The 18238-nt window shown below is 42.7% G+C and overlaps 1 protein-coding gene across 1 annotated transcript in view; it reads left to right on the top strand.

The window, feature by feature from the left end:
• The first annotated feature begins 14750 nt into the window (after positions 1 to 14750).
• LOC142107463 (sialic acid-binding Ig-like lectin 6) overlaps positions 14751 to 18238 on the top strand; it is a 43066-nt gene continuing 39578 nt past the window's right edge. Inside the window, exon 1 of the mRNA XM_075190899.1 lies at positions 14751 to 14832. The gene's annotated coding sequence lies outside the window, so the exon portion shown is untranslated. The remainder of the gene's footprint in view (positions 14833 to 18238) is intronic.

The raw sequence follows: 18238 nt of genomic DNA, 5'->3' as shown, positions 1-18238 counted from the left end.
CCCTGGGCGCTTCGCTGCCTGACCAGGGCCTTGATACAGCTCAAGACGCACCTCTAACAGTTCGTGCCTTACATCAGATGCTGACTGCACTAAGGGCGGACCTGACCTCTGAGGTTAAAGCAGCGATCGGTGGTCTGAAAACTGATGTGTCAGAACTAGGAGATCGAACAGACCATCTGGAGACGAAGATGGGAGAACTGGTCTCCTCGCATAACGACCTCTATTCCTCACACAACGCTCTTAGCTCTTCGCATAACTCTCTACAAAGCGAAGTCCTGTCTCTGAGAGAAAAGGTCGCAGATCTGGAGGATCGCTCTCGCAGAAATAACATTAAGATAAGGGGCATACCGGAATCTATTGCAAATCCTGATCTTCAGAGCTATGCTGTTTCCCTATTCAGCAGACTTCTTCCATCATTGGACGCTAATGACTTTTTGATAGATCGTATACACCGTCTCCCGCGTCCACGTACTGCTCCAGGGAATGTCCCAAGAGACACTTTGCTCAGGGTCCACTTCTACCATGTCAAAGAGGCGATCCTTAGAGCGGGTCGGGATCCGAGCAACGAGGCATCCCTCGGAGATCTTCAGCTTTTCCAGGACCTCTCACTTACCACCATCAACCAAAGACGAAGTCTACAATCAATCACGTCAGCCCTGAGGGCCAACAACATCACCTACAGATGGGGCTTCCCCGTGAAATTGCTGGTTCGCTACGAAGACTCTACTTATGTCATCTCCTCCGTGGAGGCAGGCATCAAGCTGCTGAAGGAGTGGCGTATCCCCACACCGTCTGGATCTTCTGCAGCCAGGCCCCCTCCACAGGCTGAATGGTCCCAGGTTTCCAGAGACTGAGTTGTATTCCTATCTTCTATGTTGAAACCTCATGGGACCTAATCCTGATTTGATAAGTATAACTATAAGTAATATCAGCAATTCTGTTTAACCTAGATATGCTTTCTCGAGTTTCGTGAGTCTAGGGTGTGGCTGCCGGGGTGCCCGTGGAGGTAGAAGCTTAGTTCTGTGCCCAGGGTCAGTTACCCCTGGTAGTGGCCCGCCCGCTCGCGGGAGGCTGGTCCTCTCGCGGGGGGGATGGGTCAGCAGTGGACTGCTTCCATGGGGGCCCTGAGGTGGTTGTACCCCATAGAGTTTGTGCTAAACCTATCTTTGAGGCTGTCGTAATGCTACAATGCTATGTATAATTCCTCTTGCTGTTCTTTATTCTTAAGTTGTTTTTTGTTTGTTATTGGTTTTTGTTTTATATATTTGGGTGTTCCGCGGGTGGGAATGTGTTCCAACTACCCCCCACATGTTAAACAATTTGCCACACTCTTACCCATGTGGCAAATACTCTGACCCAGTTCCTCGGGTCAGTCCATCCCACTATTTCCCTTGTTCCCCTTTTTCCCTCCCTTTTAATCCTCCCCTTCTTCCTCCCAGTCACTCCAGAACTAAATTTCTAGTGCAATACTTACTCTCGCTCTCTCTATCGTATCACCATGACCCTTTAGAATATGGTTAAGTTATATACCTTAAACACTAAAGGTCTTAACTCCCCTAACAAACGGCGCCTAGCGCTCACCACATTCCATAAACAAAAAGCAGATGTTGTGGCCCTCCAAGAAACCCATTTCTCCTCCCATGCCCCAACGCAGTTGAGGGACTCGAGATATCCGTTAGGTTACTTTGCAAATGGCCCTTTTAAAAGAAATGGAGTTGCTGTCCTTTTTAGCGCCCGTGTACACTTCCAACTCCATTCAAAACTAGAAGATAAGTCGGGGAGGTACATCATCCTGACAGGCCTCCTAGAGGACAAGCCAATAACTATAGTTTCATTATATGCGCCAAACTCCCGTCAAATTCCCTTCTTGAAGGCCTTGTGTGAGGAGGTACAAAAAGTCCGAAAGGGCCACTTGGTGTTATTGGGAGACTTTAATCTGACTTTGGACCCGAAGGTTGATAAATCCAGGCCCCAGAGGTCATCCGGTCCTGACCCTACCCTTGGCCCCTCTACTGCTTTCCGTAAGCTACTAGCGGAATATGACCTTTACGATGTTTGGCGGGCGCAGTGTCCGGGTGCTCGAGAATATACCTTTCACTCAATGGCCCACAACACCTACTCTAGAATAGACATGATTTTGTCGGATAAGTGGACACTCCAGCATACTGACTCCATCAATATCCTCCCTATTACGTGGTCTGATCATGCCCCGATGGAATGGTCCTGGAGCCTATGTATTGCCAGAGCTCCTCCAAGACCTTGGCGTATGCCGGCCTACCTATTCACTTCACTGGAGGCTAGGACTGCTCTCTCGGAGTCATTGTCACAATACATTCAGTTAAACGACCCAGCTGACACTTCCCTTTCAACACATTGGTGTGCCCTGAAGGCAGTAGTTAGAGGTGCTGCTATTCAAATTGGGGCCCGTTTAAAGAGGCAATACCTCCTACGCCAACGAACACTTGAGTCTGACCTAGCGAGATTAGAGCTCCAAAACCAAACACGCCCATCTAAAACCTTACAAAAAGAAATAAATGAGGTGAGGAAACAGCTGAATAATATTTTCATTACTCGCATGAAATCCTCCTTACTCAAGTTGAGGCAAAAATTCTACACAATGGGTAATAGGGCCAGTCGTCTCCTAGCCCGAAAATTAAGAGGCAAGCAAGCTAGAAATCGTGTTAAAGTATTGCACGGTCCTAGAGGTAACAAGATATATAACCCAGCGGCCATAGCTAACCAGTTTGCCAAATTCTACTCTAAACTTTATAACCTCCAGGACGATGATAATGTTTTTAAACCATCTGAGGCCTCCATTTCCGCATTCCTCCAACACTTAGACCTTCCCTTGTTAGACGCCGATAGCTTACAATTGCTTAATCTCCCGTGGACCCAGGGAGAAGTTGAGAGAATCATTAAATCCCTTCCAAAAGATAAGGCTCCCGGCCCGGATGGTTTCATTAATGCATTCTATAGTGCCTTCGGGACCGAAGTTTCCCCTCTCCTTACTAACCTGTATAATAGTGTTTCGGAGAGTGGGGGCTTTCCAACAGAGATGTTGGAAGCACAGATTATTACTATACCAAAACCGGGCAAGGACCACTCAGACTGTAAGAATTATAGACCAATAGCATTGCTTAACACAGACCTGAAAATTTACGCTAGATTGCTTGCTGATCGCCTGAATCCCCTCTTACCACAACTGATACACCCGGACCAGGTAGGCTTTGTAGTAGGCCGCCAGGCCTCGGATAACACTCGACGCATATTAAATATCGTGGACCTCCTCTCTGGGTCCTCGGAGGAAGTCATTTTGCTCTCTTTAGACGCAGAAAAGGCCTTTGACAGACTTCACTGGAAGTACATGAAGGAGGTCTTGTGTAAGTTTGGTATACAGGGAAGAGTTCTTCACTCCATATTAGCCCTTTATCAAGACCCCTCCGCTAAAATCTTCAGTAACGGTTTCCTATCATCCTCATTTCCCATCACTAATGGCACGAGGCAGGGGTGCCCTCTTTCCCCTTTAATGTACGTCTTGGCTATAGAACCCCTGGCCCTCACAATCCGGCAGGCAGATAACTTCCCAGGTATTGACATCCATCCACATAGACAGAAGGTATGCCTATTTGCTGATGATGTCCTACTGTTTGTAACCAGCCCGGAGACCTCATTGATAACTTTGAAGCACATCCTAGACAGGTTTAGCGAAGCATCATACTATAAATTGAATGTTACAAAATCTGAAGCCCTTCCCATTAATATACCACAATCTTCCCTTTCAAGCTTACAAAAGAAATTTCCTTTTGTGTGGGTTAAAGACTCCCTATCTTATCTAGGTATACATATCCCGGCAAATCTATCTGCGGTGTTTGAAGTTAATTTTTCCCCGATCTATCTTCACCTCTCCTCACTGGCTAATAACTGGATGGATTTTGAGGTCTCTTGGTTGGGGCGCATAGCGGCTTTTAAGATGATGTTGCTACCAAAACTTATGTATATTTTCCGTACCATACCCTATATTATACCAAAACGAATGATGGATAGGTTCCACACTCTGATGATGTCATACGTCTGGAGGCAGAAACGCCCCCTCCTTACATACAAACGTATGTCTTTACCAAAGTCAAGAGGCGGCTTATTGCTTCCCAGCTTAACACTTTACCAGGATGCCTGTGTTTTGAGTCACCTCCGGGACTGGTCGCTACCCCTTGCAGCTAAGCCGTGGGTTGATATCGAGAGGGCTTTATATGTAGGATTCCCCCTGCTGGATCTTCTTTGGATTCCTAGGCCGGACCGCCCACCGGGTGCCCGTAAATTACTCTCTATCTCGGATGCCTTACGGGTATGGGATAAATTTATTGGGTCGCACAAGGATGTTGTACTCCCTTCTCGCAATCTTTCCCTCCAAGCATTGTCGAAACTCATACCGGATATCAATATTACTGTATGGAAAAATAGAGGGATAGTTTCTCTGGCGGATATGTTTGCGCAGACCCTTTTCCTCCCCTTTGACGTGCTTAGGGACAAATACAATCTGCCTCAGTCTGAGATGTTTAAATATATGAGAATTAGACACTGGGTGGGGGCGGCTTCCAGGACCCCCCATGCCTTGTCCACACTTCCAGCTCAGGTCCTAGATAGATTAACAAAGGCGGGTAGTAGGGGAGGAATAACATTCTGGTACCGCTATTCCCAGTCCCTGATCCCAGTCTCCAAGACTCCGATTCAGGCACGTTGGGAAGCAGATATTGGTATGACTCTCTCCCTCCAGCAGTGGGAAAAGATCTACATTTCCTCACACCGCATGTCTAGATGCATCAATCACACCGAAATGTATGTTAAGCTCCTCAATCGGCTCTATCTCACCCCGGATCGCCTTCATAAGATATGGCCAAGTCAGTCTAAATTCTGCTGGCGTCAATGTGGTCAGATAGCAGATGTTTATCATGTCTTTTGGACATGCCCGGTGATCCAGACGTTCTGGGGCGAGATATCCGCTTTGATTTCGGAGGTCCTGCGAGTTTCTGTCACTCTTGACCCGAAGGTAGCCCTCTTACATATTTATCAGCCTGGGGTTCCTAGCTATAAGCGCTATGTATTAGGACACATACTAATAGCCGCTAGAGCAGCAATTGCTCAGAGCTGGAAGTCCCCTGCTCCCCCCAGCATCACCAAGGTCGTGTCTAAGATCCAGTATAGTTTTGAAATGGAAACAACGGATGTGCCCTATACGTCATCCGCCTCCAATCCAATTTTCAAATGGTTTAGCTGGCATGAATATGTTACAGAGGGCTCCGGTAGAGCACGAGTAGCTTCAAATACTTCACCCTCTCCATCCCCAGCAGCCCTCATAGAGGAACCCCAGCCTAACGATTAGGCTCTGCCAGTGTGCTATCTGAGCTACCTAGGTATTAATGTCTCCCCATCAGGCATACTATGAGAAAGACCAATGTGTATATTTTATTTATGTTTCTTAAAGTAACGTGCTTGCTATAATATCGTTGTTTCAATTGAGTGACCCCCCCCCTCCCCCCTGCGCGGGGGTGTCCCCTCTTGTTCCCTTTTTGTTTTTTTCATTACCCTTTTGTTTGTTACCTCAACTGTGTTTGTTACCCTTTCTTTTTTCTGTACCCCATTTAACTTTGAAAAAACTCAATAAAAATTTATTGAAGTAAATATCAGATAGAAGATCTGATCATACAGTAATCACCAGGTTAAATGCTGTGAGATATACTAACTTCCAGATAGATCTGCTTTAAATGCTATGCACCAAACTGGTGTAATTGACATATACTAGCCACCAGATTGGAGACTGTGTCATACCTTAGCCACCAGATTGGAGACTGTGTGATACATAAGCTACCAGATTGGAATACCAGCCATACAATAACCACAGGACTCAAAGTCTCATCGTGCACCAGATTTAAGGTACTGTTATACGCTAGCCACTAGATTGGACGTCTGCTTTAAAAAGCAAAAAGATTGGAGGTATTGCAATAAACTAGACACCGGTTTGGAGATTCCGCTTTGTATACTAGCCCCTAGCGGGGACTCTAGTTATAATCAGAACGAGAGGCGAGGGAGAAACGACTTACAGTTGTGGGGGTCTCAAGGTTTCTGATGGCAATTATATGTTTGGCTTTTGGCTCCTTTTTGTTAAATTTACTTTAGATTTAAAATGTAAGTTTTAAATGGTTTAATTGACTGTGATTGGGCTAATTCTACAGTGGGGGAGGAGCGGGTTCTTCCCTGGATCTTGCCTGAATCAGACCTGATTCATAAGTTGATCTGTTTGAAGTTAAAAATGTGTATAAATTTAAACTTCTGATTGAACAATTCACTCTTCACTAATAACTAAATCCTACTGGTAGAACGTAACAAACAGTTTCCCGTAAGTAACAAAGGTATAGTGAATAGTACAATTGTTTCGTAATCCAATAGACAAATAAATGTTAAGGTGCAGAGTCCTCAGTTTTATGGAAGACTTCCCCTTTTCTACCAATAAAGCCTAGTCTGATAGCACATGACTTTGCATTGTCCTTATTATATTTGTTTATGGAAAAATTATTCCATAATCACACGTGGTTGACACTTACACTTCCACAACTGTAATAAATACTCTATAATTTGCACCTCATCAGAGGAACCTGTACACTTCATACACTTAATATCTGCTTTGTATGTAACCGTACAATCTACATAGAACTTGCAACAGATTTCTGCCACAACAGCCTTATACCATTGTACCAAAATCCACACATGCTATATAGATCTCACTTCATATTGCTCTGGACATGAATATGTACATTTGGATTTGCTATTCTAGTTGATGATGCAGATAAACACATGGGGTCAGAGACATTCAAGAAAGTAAGGCAAAAAAAGGAGTAAATGTTCTCCAGGGCAAACCATGTTACAATGCAAGGGATGCAGGTTAGTTCATTATTTTGCACATAAGTTAAATACTGGCTGTTTTTTTCATCTAGTACACAAATACTTGTTAGCTTTAATTGTACACTGAAATTTAAAGTTGGTCTAGGACATGCCCTACCCTAACTATAAAACTGTCCCCACATTTTAAATTTACCTCCCCCTCCAATGCAACATGGTTTTGCCCAGGTGCAGTTACTCATTTTTTATGCTTTACTCTCTTTAATAACTCAGGCCCAATGGGGATTATACAGAGTTGGTTGCAAAATTGGAGTAAAGTACTCTAAAGGAAAGAGCACCGGTAAAAAGTGAATTTCCACCCACATCCAGAGCTGTTCACATCTCGAGATGCGTCATCTTCCACAAATGCCAAACGACCCATTAAAGATTGTAAATTGCTTATAGTTATTTATTTTTTAGTTAAAGTTTTCTTAGTCGGATATTTTAACTATTACATCTTATCGGAGGGCAACCTAACATATCTGTAGTTAATTATTAAATGATCGCACATCTGGGTGACTTCTCTAATCTTACAAATACCATCTGACTTAGAACTTTTACCTTTAAAAAAACCTTTTGCTGAATCATCAATACTATATTGGGACCACCACGGTGACAGCAAGTTATTTAGATTGGACAGCTCTTTGGCAGTACAGTTTGACGTCATTGCGACTTCTATGAATCTTAATTTAAATCGGCAATGTCGGATTAGTCTTTAAACAGTTAACCTGCCTGGTCCCGACATTGCCGCTTTAAATTAACATTCATAGAACTCGCGATGACGTCAAACTGAACTGCCGAAGAGCTGTCCATTCGGAATAACTTGCTGTCACCATGGTGGTCCCATCGGAGATGTGCAGAGTCAGTTTGGAGGTGAGTCTATTTACATTGAAATCGGTTTTTCATAAATTCGCTTTTTATTTGTAGGTGTCCTCGGTGTCGGAATTGTGGTTATCGTTAAAATGATTACCACAGATCCTACAAAAGTTAAAACATGACAACACTAGAGGTACATTTGCTGGAAACTACATATTTGCTTTCTATGCCTCTTGTGAATTCAAACCTATCAAGGCTTTAATAACTGCTACATTAGAGTAATTTAACAATTTCTGAAAAGCATTACAATCATCCTGTATAGCAACAGTTATCGGTTGATCCATTGGTACACTGCAGTTATCATGCACATATTTGTTTCCACGTTATACTTTCTTAAACACAGCTGTGGATTTTTAACAGCTTACATTGAACGAAATACTCTTACCCACTTATTGGCTCCATATAGCTTAGTCTGTGTCTTCTAAACCACAGTTTAAAAAAATCCAGCCATCCTCTGAACTATTGCTGGGCCAGCTTTCATCTCCACTCTCTTTTAGATGCATGACTTAAAATGGTCTAATGTATGCATTATATTTCATATTCTATAGCCCATTTTCCCAGTGCATGCAATGAAAGCAGTGTAAAAGTGCTAGAACAGCGTTTTCCAAACCCAGTCCTCAGGGACCCCTTACAGTGCATGCTTTAGGTATCTGCTTGCTGGAGCACAGGTGTATTTATTACTGACCGACACACTGTAACAGATCCACAGGTGGTACTAATTATTTCACTTGTGATCTGGAAAGCCTGTACTGTTAGGGCTCCCTGGGGACTGGGTTTGGGAAACATTGATCTAGAATTACATATCAAGAAGGACCAGGAGGATTTTGTGGTTATTCGAGGAAATTCAGTGGATTTATTTGAAAACAGAATGTGCCATTTGGGAGATAGTGACATCTAAATTGAGGGAGAAGAGGATGGAATTCCAAGCTAAAGTCTGAGGGTGAAAAAAATAAATTTGTATTTGAACAGTGACAAGAATGAAGCAGAAGTCATTCCAGAAAGTGTAGCCTTTCACAGAAAACCATTTCCTGGCATTTGTGCCCTTTGCACACCTAAGAACAATGTAACATGGATGACCAGTGTACAGTTTCTGTCATTCTATAATGTCATAAAGTTTGCCGGCATAACAAAAAGTAATGGATCATGTTGAAGAAGGTCAATAGATGGAGTAGAGGGAGTTTTGTGACAAAATTAACTTGCGTTTACAGTCAATAATACCCCATTCACACTGCCTAAAAGACCTGGGTTCTTGCCGGTGTGAGCCCCGAAGACCCCGGTTTAGGTTCAGCATGGATGGGTCCCGGGGCATCTACCCAGGTTGAATGACCCGGGAATTAGACCCGGGTCTTTTGGAGGGTTATTCCCGAGTCCGACCCTGGTTTTTCAACCCAGGTCTCACCGAACGCCATTGTAAAGGTACAAAAAATAAGAAATCATCATCAAAAGAGGAGCCAATCAGAGCTACACTTGTGATGTTGCCATGGAGACCTGGGCAGACCCGTGTTTAGTGTGAACACGGTCTACCCGGGAATTTGCCTGGTTGTCCTGCACTGTTCCCCGCCATATACCCGGGATATTGCCGGGGTGGCAATTTGAAAGTGGTATAAGTAGTGATAAGATGGAAAGTCAATGAAAGTCAATAAGTAGTGGGTAGATGGAACATGTAGGTGTTGTACTATCAAATGTAATCTTAAACCTTCTGATCACAGTCACATCACTGCTTATCACATGGGTAATTAACATCCCTGTGATCAGCAGCAATGTAGCTAGTTTAGTCTCTGCAATGTTTAGTGACGAAGAGAGAAAAATGACATGAATAAACTATAAAGAATATTTATTTACAGTCTTAATATAAACAGTATCTTGTCTTTGCATCTCATAGCACATGACAGCATAAAGCATATTGTTCATTTCTGGATACAATGTGAATTTCATTGTGCCCCTTGCACACCTAAGAACAATGTAACATGGATGACCAGTGTACAGTTTCTGTCATTCTATAATGTCATAAAGATTGCCGGCATAACAAAAAGTAATGGATCATGTTGTAGAAGGTCAATAGAGGGAGTAGAGGGAGTTTTGTGACAAAATTAACTTGCGTTTACAGTCAATAATACCCCATTCACACTGCCTAAAAGACCTGGGTTCTTGCCAGTGTGAGCCCCGAAGACCCCGGTTTAGGTTCAGCATGGATGCCTCCCGGGGCATTTACCCAGGTTGAATGACCCGGGAATTAGACCCTCTCTAGGGTGTCCGCCTGCCTCTCTGCCATCTCCTCCCGATTCCTCAAACTCAACCTCACCAAAACTGAACTCATAGTCTTTCCTCCCGCTCACACCTTGCCCCCTTCTGACCTCTCTTTCACTGTCGACAACACCTCTATCTCCCCTGTCCCCCAACTTCGCTGCCTCTGTGTCATCCTCGACTCCTCTCTCTCCTTTGGCCCCCACATTCTCTCTCTTGCTAAATCCTGTCGCTTCCAGCTGCGTAACATCGCTCGCATCCGGCCCTTCCTCTCCCAAGATGCCACCAAATGTCTTATTCACTCTCTGATCATCTCCCATTTTGACTACTGCAACCTCCTCCTCACTGGCTTCCCCTAATCTCGTCTTGCTCCCCTTCGATCTGTTCTTAACGCAGCTGCTAGGCTTATCTTCTTTTCTCGCCGCTCCTCGTCTGTCTCGCCCCTCTACCAATCCCTTCACTGGCTCCCCTTCCCCTACAGAATCCTCTTCAAGCTCCTCACTCTTACATACAAGGCCCTCGCCAATTCCACTGCACCCTACATCTCCACCCTCCTCTCTATTCATGCTCCATCCCGCCATCGCCAATCTGCCAATGACCGTCGCCTCTCTTCCCCCCTGATCACCTCCTCCCACGCGCGTATCCAAGACTTCGCCCGCGCTGCCCCCCTCCACTGGAACAAGATCCCTCCCTCCATCATAACTTCCCCTAATCTGTCGAGTTTCAAACGGGCTTTAAAAACCCACCTTTTTCTTAAAGCCTTCCAGTCTCCCACTTAATTACCTACCTTTCTTATGCCTCTTCCCCTTCATTCCCCTTCCCTTATCCTTATCCCCCGTTCCTCCTTCTCTCCCCTGTGTCTCTTTGTCTGCCTACCCCACCCCTTAGATTGTACACTCCTTTGAGCAGGGTCACCCTCTCCTCCTGTCTTCACCCCTTTTAACTCTGCTCTCCAGCTACCTTTTCCTCCTCCTCTTGGACTCTCTTCCCCTCCCTGTGCCCTCTCACTTCCTCCTCTCCCCCCTGGGGGTCTCCCTGTCATCCGTGCCTTCCTTCTTGGGCTCCGTCGTATGCGGACCTTCCCCTCTCCATGATGATTGCTTCGCCCCCAACTGCACTTGCAGATTTCCTCTCTGTTACACCTATTTGCCGATGAATATGGCAGCTGATTTTTCCTAGGATGGGTACACAGAAAAATTCTCCCAATGCGATATCATTAATGATTTTGCCAACGACTGAAAGTCCCAATCAGCATGCAGATTCATGTGTACACACTATACACGTTTTACAAGGTTTACCTTCAGATCTGTGCTCTTCATCTCTCACAACCAACTGCTGAAAAGATCGTGACTTTGTAAACTCTATGAAGATCTGGTCGCGAATGCATCAACACTGCAGAATTGAAACAACATTGTTCCATCGCTGAACAAGATTTATAGTCCTTTTAAAATATCAAATCAATCAATATGATGTGCTTTGGAATGTTAATCGTTCATCGTCAGAGCGTACACACCAATGTGATATCGGGCCGAATGGTTGTTTATCGTGTGATTGGCCTGATAATCAAAGTCTTTTGATCCTCGTGTACACTTACTGTGCTACCCTTATCTCACTGTCGATCTCTGCTCTGCCAAATCACCCTACTTAAGTCTCTGGATCTCTATATCAACTCTCAAACCTCTTACCTTACTCTCTCTGCTATCTATGTCTCTCTCTCAAACTCTTAAGGAACTCGGAACAGCATTCCTCTCAATCCAAATCCTGCTCTTTAAGTATAATGATCAGGGTTCCTAATGACCACTCAGGTTGGGTAGGGGGAATACATTCTATGAATTCTATGTCATCCATGTTCCTCAAGGGTGGAGCACTGAAAGATTCTCAGAGGAGATTCCCTTATATGGACTCACCTCTGAGCTCTGATTAGATGAAAGATTCCCTACCCCCTAAGAGAACAGTGGGATCAATTCCAAAATAAGACAACAGGATGTGGAAAAATCTAAAATAATGTTTATGTGAGAGGAGAGAGGGGTCATCGAAAGCTTAAATATGTGATTTTGAAGAAGAAGAGATTTAAAGACCTAGGTTCGCTAGAAAGTGTAGGAAGGTTATAGGCCCATACATAGATGGATATAAATCTGTCAAACTTGATTAGGCATCCTGACATAGTCTATGTATGGATCTACAAACTTTCTACCTTTGTTAGGCCACACTATGCATGTCAGACTGTAATATGTTAAGCACCATATGGGTTTAATCACAGCATCTGTAAAGTACATATATGCAGAAGTTTTACTTCTTATTGAAACATATTCACAGATTTGCTGATATTATGGGCTGATCATTTTACTTAGGGACACCCACAAAGGTGCATAGACAGCAATATATATTTTTAATTAATGAACATCTAACTTTACATTTTCCTTACACTCTGCTGGTCACTAGCCACAGGAAAAGGGCTTATAGTGGCACTCACAATTGGGCAAGGCTTGGTATAACACCAATTAGTGTGCTGCTCATAGGATTTAGTCCCCATGTTTACCAACATCCCATTTGCAAAATCGGTACATATTATGCAATGACCACACTAACCCAAACTATACTTAATACATATTTGACCACCACACATTAGAGATTGTTGGAGGTAATGGGCTTTGAATACTTGATATCTTATGGGAGAGAGGAAGCAGATATACAATTATCATCATCATCATCACCATTTATTTATATAGCGCCACTAATTCCTCAGGGCTGTACAGAGAACTCACTCACATCAGTCCCTGCCCCATTGGAGCTTACAGTCTAAATTCCCCTAACCTACACACACAGATAGACTAGGGTCAATTTTTAATAGCAGCCAATTAACTTACTAGTATGTTTTTGGAGTGTGGGAGCAAACTGGAGCACCCGAAGGAAACCCACGCAAACACGGGGAGAACATACAAACTCCTCACAGATAAGGCCATGGTCGGGAATTGAACTCATGACCCCAGTGCTGTAAGGCAGAAGTGCTAACCACTACGTCACCGTGCTACCCATCAGGTTGCGGCCCCCAGCAGTCTCTTTTATTGCAGGTCAGTCTCCCTGTGTCACTATTCAGCCTCAGGTCAAGGTCAGGTCATAGGCTGACACACTGACGCATTCCTTCCCCTCTATAGCTCTTCAGCTTCCTGTGGCTCAGTGGAATGAGGTAGTAATAGAGTGGATGAATGTTCAGATAACTGAGACAGCTAAAGAGGAGGGGTAGCTAAGCCAAAGGAGAATTGCTGTAAATATAGCACACAATAGCAGAAACACCATTACACATGGAACTTGCCCATTTTGTGTGTGTGTGTGTGTTTTAATTTAGATCACCAACTCTTTTCACAAATAATTTCAGGGTGCAAAAAAAAATGGCTTGAAGGTTTTAAACATCATGAACATTATCAGAGCCAATTATAGGGTTAATTGCCAAATGACATGAACATACCCCAACAAATGACAGACTCATAACAGTATATCTTTACTTTGTTTTATCAATTCTCAATAGTAGACTGCAGACATCTATTGTTATCTATGGATGTGCATCAGAGGCACAACTGAATAGCCAATACCCACACCCTCCAGTGGGATATATATGATATTTATCTAGCTAATTGGAGCTAATTGACTGAGTTCATCTGTCAAAGGAGCCACCCCAGAAATGATCACTTTATTATCGAATGATACAGAATACATTATAAACACTTTACTCCCACCATTTTTTACAAAACTATATATTTTTTAATTAATTTACTTTTTATACTTTGTGTCCAGCTACAGTACGTCTCTTTCTCTTATTACTAGAGATGCTCAGGCTCGGTTCCCCGAGAACCGAAAGCACCCAAACTTAGGGGATCTGAGTACAAAGCCGAGCGGGCTCGGTACTGTCACGCGCCCTCGAATTAAAAAAGAGGCAAAACGTCATTGTTACGTCGTCGGATCAAAGATCTCGCAAATTTTAAATTCCTTTTTAAGATCCAACATAGCGAGGGGTGAGAGGGAGGGCGGACCCCCATTTGTCGTTTCTGCCACTGCTGTGTGCCAATGTGTCCTAGATGTGCTAGGAACTGCCGCGTGTTTGAGTCATTGCTCTGTCGCTTACCATCCAGCCAGGTCGCTGCAGTATTTGTCCGATAGTGTATGAAAATAATATTGTGATCTGTGAGGTGGTCAAAATTGACTGCAAATGACTGAAGATTAGTGTTATTGAGGTTAATAATAATATAGGAACAAAAAATAGCAAAATTATGTGATTTTAGCATATTTTAGGATTTTTTCTAAAATATACAAAACCAAAACACAGAAGGGTGGTTTTGCCAAAAAACAAAACCAAAACACGAAGCTAATCCAGATCCAAAACCAGTTCACGGGGGTCAATGAGCATCTCTAATTATTACCAGTAGGAGTCTATCCATTTGAGAAGATATACATTTGGCAGAGCTTTCTTGAAGTTTACAATGGAAGGCGATTCACGAACATCAGGTCCTTTGTAACTTGGTCTAAGGTTATAATTGAAGCACAGGTTCAATTACTTTGTCAGTGACGGAATCGGTAACAGGCTTAAAATAAGTTTGAAATGTCAGTCAAAAAAAATAAATGCTTAGTTGCTGGAGAAGAGAAAAGATATAGCAGATTCTTGATGTTGTAATCTGTATTATTTGGAAACAGAAAAGGGGAAATAAGACCAGAAGTACACATGAGAGCTGATAAGGATTCTGACAGTCAGAAGGTACAACGTACAGACAAGTACTGAGAGCCTGATCTGTAAGTACAATTTATTGATTGTAATTGCATAGGACCAGAGGTTATTAAGCTGTTATGAATTCACTGTGATGTATTTATAGTGTTTAAATACAGTTTGAGTTAAACTAATCTAGCTCTTGCGCAAGGTGAAGCATAACTATCATTGTTTTCATATGTTACCGTATGATTTTGTGCTAATTGGTGTATGACTAAGCAAGTTATAGAGTTTATCATTTGTGCAATATGTAATTTATTTAAATAAATTGTTTTTACAGACTTAGGGGCCAATTTTTAAATTATTTTTAAGTCTAAACCCAATGCGAAAAAGACTCTTATAGTGTTTCACTAAATATTATTAAATGACTAATGCCAGAGAAAACACAGTTCTCTCCAGTGTTAGCCCTGCTGTTGCAGATTACCACCGTACCCATAGATCTCTATGGGCATGGCAAAAACAGTTAATTCATCAAGTGGTAAACATCATTGCTCACCCTGAAATGCCAATGCCATCTCTGTATGGCGCTAAGCACATATTACCTGCATTTTCAGCTCCACCCAAGAGGACTTGCCGGTGTGCCGAAGATTCGGCACAAGCATAAACTGGTCTAGAAAACAAAAATAAATAAAAGCCACAAAAAATGAAACAATGAAACAAAACAAGGAAAAATAATGAGAGTCCAGTCTTTGAAAGTGATTATATATTCTATTTTAGCTAGGCAGTGTACATCCGTTTGTACACTCAGTGATTGTACACATATCCTCTGTGGTTTTTTGTGTGATAACCTCAAACAGTACAGCATGATAATGTGAAGGAGACCATTGGCTGAGCCCATGTAAAACAAGCCTAGCCCTTTGGGTGCAGAATATTATATACAATATTTTTTTTAAATTAATTAAACTTATTTAAATACAGTTTTTTTGGTCCTTATTCATTTTGGGCCTGATTCATTAAGGAAAGTTAAGCAAAAAATTGAGTAAGTTTTCTTACTCAAGTTTTCTGGACAAAACCATGTTACAATGCAAGGGGTGCAGATTAGTTTATTATTTTACACATAAGATGAATACTGGCTGTTTTTTCATATAGCACACAAATACTTGATAGCTTATTTGTACAGTGAAATTTAAAGTTGATCTAGGATATACCCTTCCCAAAATATAAATCTGCCATCACATTTTAAATTTACCTCCCCCTCCAATGCAACATGGTTTTGCCTTATTTACTTTTGATTACCTTTCCTTAATGAATCAGGCCCTATATGGACACCTCTGTAGCTCACCCTCACTGCTTCTTCCACTTGAGCTGCTGTTTTCAAATCGCCCGCTGCCGGTTCAAGTTTTAGTCAGCGAACAAGTGGTCGTCGCATCAGACAGGCCCCCTAATAGGTGGGAAGTATAATCCCTGTAGGACCTACAGACAGCAAGCACACATTAACAATAACCCCGTATAACCTCAGTATTTGCAGCAACAATGTTTTTAAGTCTATCCCTGGGTGTAGCAATCCTGTGACTCTTGCTATACTAGACTATAAATATCAGCATGGTGCTACTTGTAGTTCTACGTAGTAGTACATTATAATTATAGTATTATTATCACTACTCAGTATCACTACTCACCACTGGCAGTGAAGCGGTGCCCTAGCCCCCTCTCGAATTGCACCCCCACCTCCGCTGCCTAACAAAGTGACATTATGGCACTCATTTGTGATTTAGATGCCCATAACCAGTTGGCGCCCTAGGCAACTGCTTAGATTGACCTAACCTACGGTAGCTCTGGTCTTGTTTATAGTATGAGGTTTTGCAGACACAGATGATATAAGCAGCCCCCCCAGCTGCATAAAATACTAAATAATTGTTTAATGAAAACAAATATTAAAGTTAGTCGTCACTCATGCAATTGGGGACATAAGGAAGCCAGGGGTTTTTAATATTATTACATTTCAAATTGATATGGAAGATGAAGAAGGGGTGTATTGATTTTGAAATACAAATGAGTCACAGACTCTTCCCTTCCATCAGATATCCCAATATGTCCCTTTCTGCTCTTCTCTAGTTTCTGTAACTTCATCTGTCATATGGAACGGTAATATATTTTTATTTTCTCATAATAAGCTGCTGTTTCTTGTGATTCTCAAGCCTGAAAGAATCCCTCACTGCTCGAAGCCTTGATATGTGCAGTTGTTAAGGTGTCAACTCCCTCTATTTACCGGCTAGGAAGGTGCAGATAGATAACAGTTTTTTAATTATTATATAAGATCTAGATGCAGTAAAGATAGATTGAGGAATATGGTTACATTGTCAAATACATGTTCAAAATTGCACAAATGGATCTGTCAGCTCCAAACAAATGGTAAGTAACTGACCACCTACCAGCTGAGCTGTTAGTATTTACTGTACTACTTAGTAAAAATGGTTAAAATGTACAGTAGATATAGGTACACTCTCATAAAGTATATTAAGGCCAGTGGCAGAACTATCATTGGTGTGGCAGGAGCCGTGCACCGGGGCCCTTGGAGATAATGGGGCCCGCTGCATGGTAGATGCAGAGGGTCGGGGGCCCTGGTTCCCTCCTCCTTGTCTCCCTGCACCGGGGCCCACAGATCGCTAGTTCCGCCTCTGATTAAGGTTATCATACAATACATAAAATCACTAAAATAAGGTCAGTTTTAATAAATGGGCAAAAAAGAGCAAATGCCCCAGGGCCACCAGCACAGGGGCCACTATTGCACATCCTAGTAATGAAGCCTGGATAGGAAAACCATAAAAGAAGATCTATCTCGGTCCTGCTACTCTAGTAAGACAAGTGATTACTGGTTTTAGAGGTGAGTCTTCTCTTTAAAGCTATTTGAGCAACGTAATTCTAAAATCACCTGGGTTAAATTAAATATTGTGCCATTTTGACCCCGATCCTTGGGCAAAATGTCTGAATGGTGGCATTGCACTGCGATTCAGGAGAAAGACATGCTCTCTTGGGAGATATTCCGGACATTCAGGTGTCTCCCAGTCATTCCCCAAGAGTAGGCAAGCACAAACCCTTATATAAAACAAAAGTAAACAAATCCTATATTTGATACAACTTTATAAACACAACTCAAGCTATAAAATGTTACTAAATTCTAACAGATCTCAGATAACAGATTGTTGTCTCCTCAAACTGTAAAAATGTGAGAAGCCCTAACAATTATAAGTTATTAAAGTCATAGGCAACCGATGGGGGGTCCTAGTGCCTGGAAACCCCCCTCCAAGCCTGGGGCACTGTATAACTGAGGTGGCTGGACCCTGCTCCCACTTCACATGGCTCTGCTTGAAAAGGGAGAGCTGCGTGCACCCAACAGTAGTGCATGCAGCACTGCCTATGTATATTATTGGAATAGGAAGAGTTGGAGAGCAGCCAAGCACTGTCTAATATTATAGCCACGCCCCCATGCAT

This window comes from Mixophyes fleayi, chromosome 11 (assembly GCF_038048845.1).
Source record: "Mixophyes fleayi isolate aMixFle1 chromosome 11, aMixFle1.hap1, whole genome shotgun sequence".
NCBI lineage: Eukaryota > Metazoa > Chordata > Amphibia > Anura > Limnodynastidae > Mixophyes > Mixophyes fleayi.
This window is presented reverse-complemented; position numbering and strand designations above follow the sequence as displayed.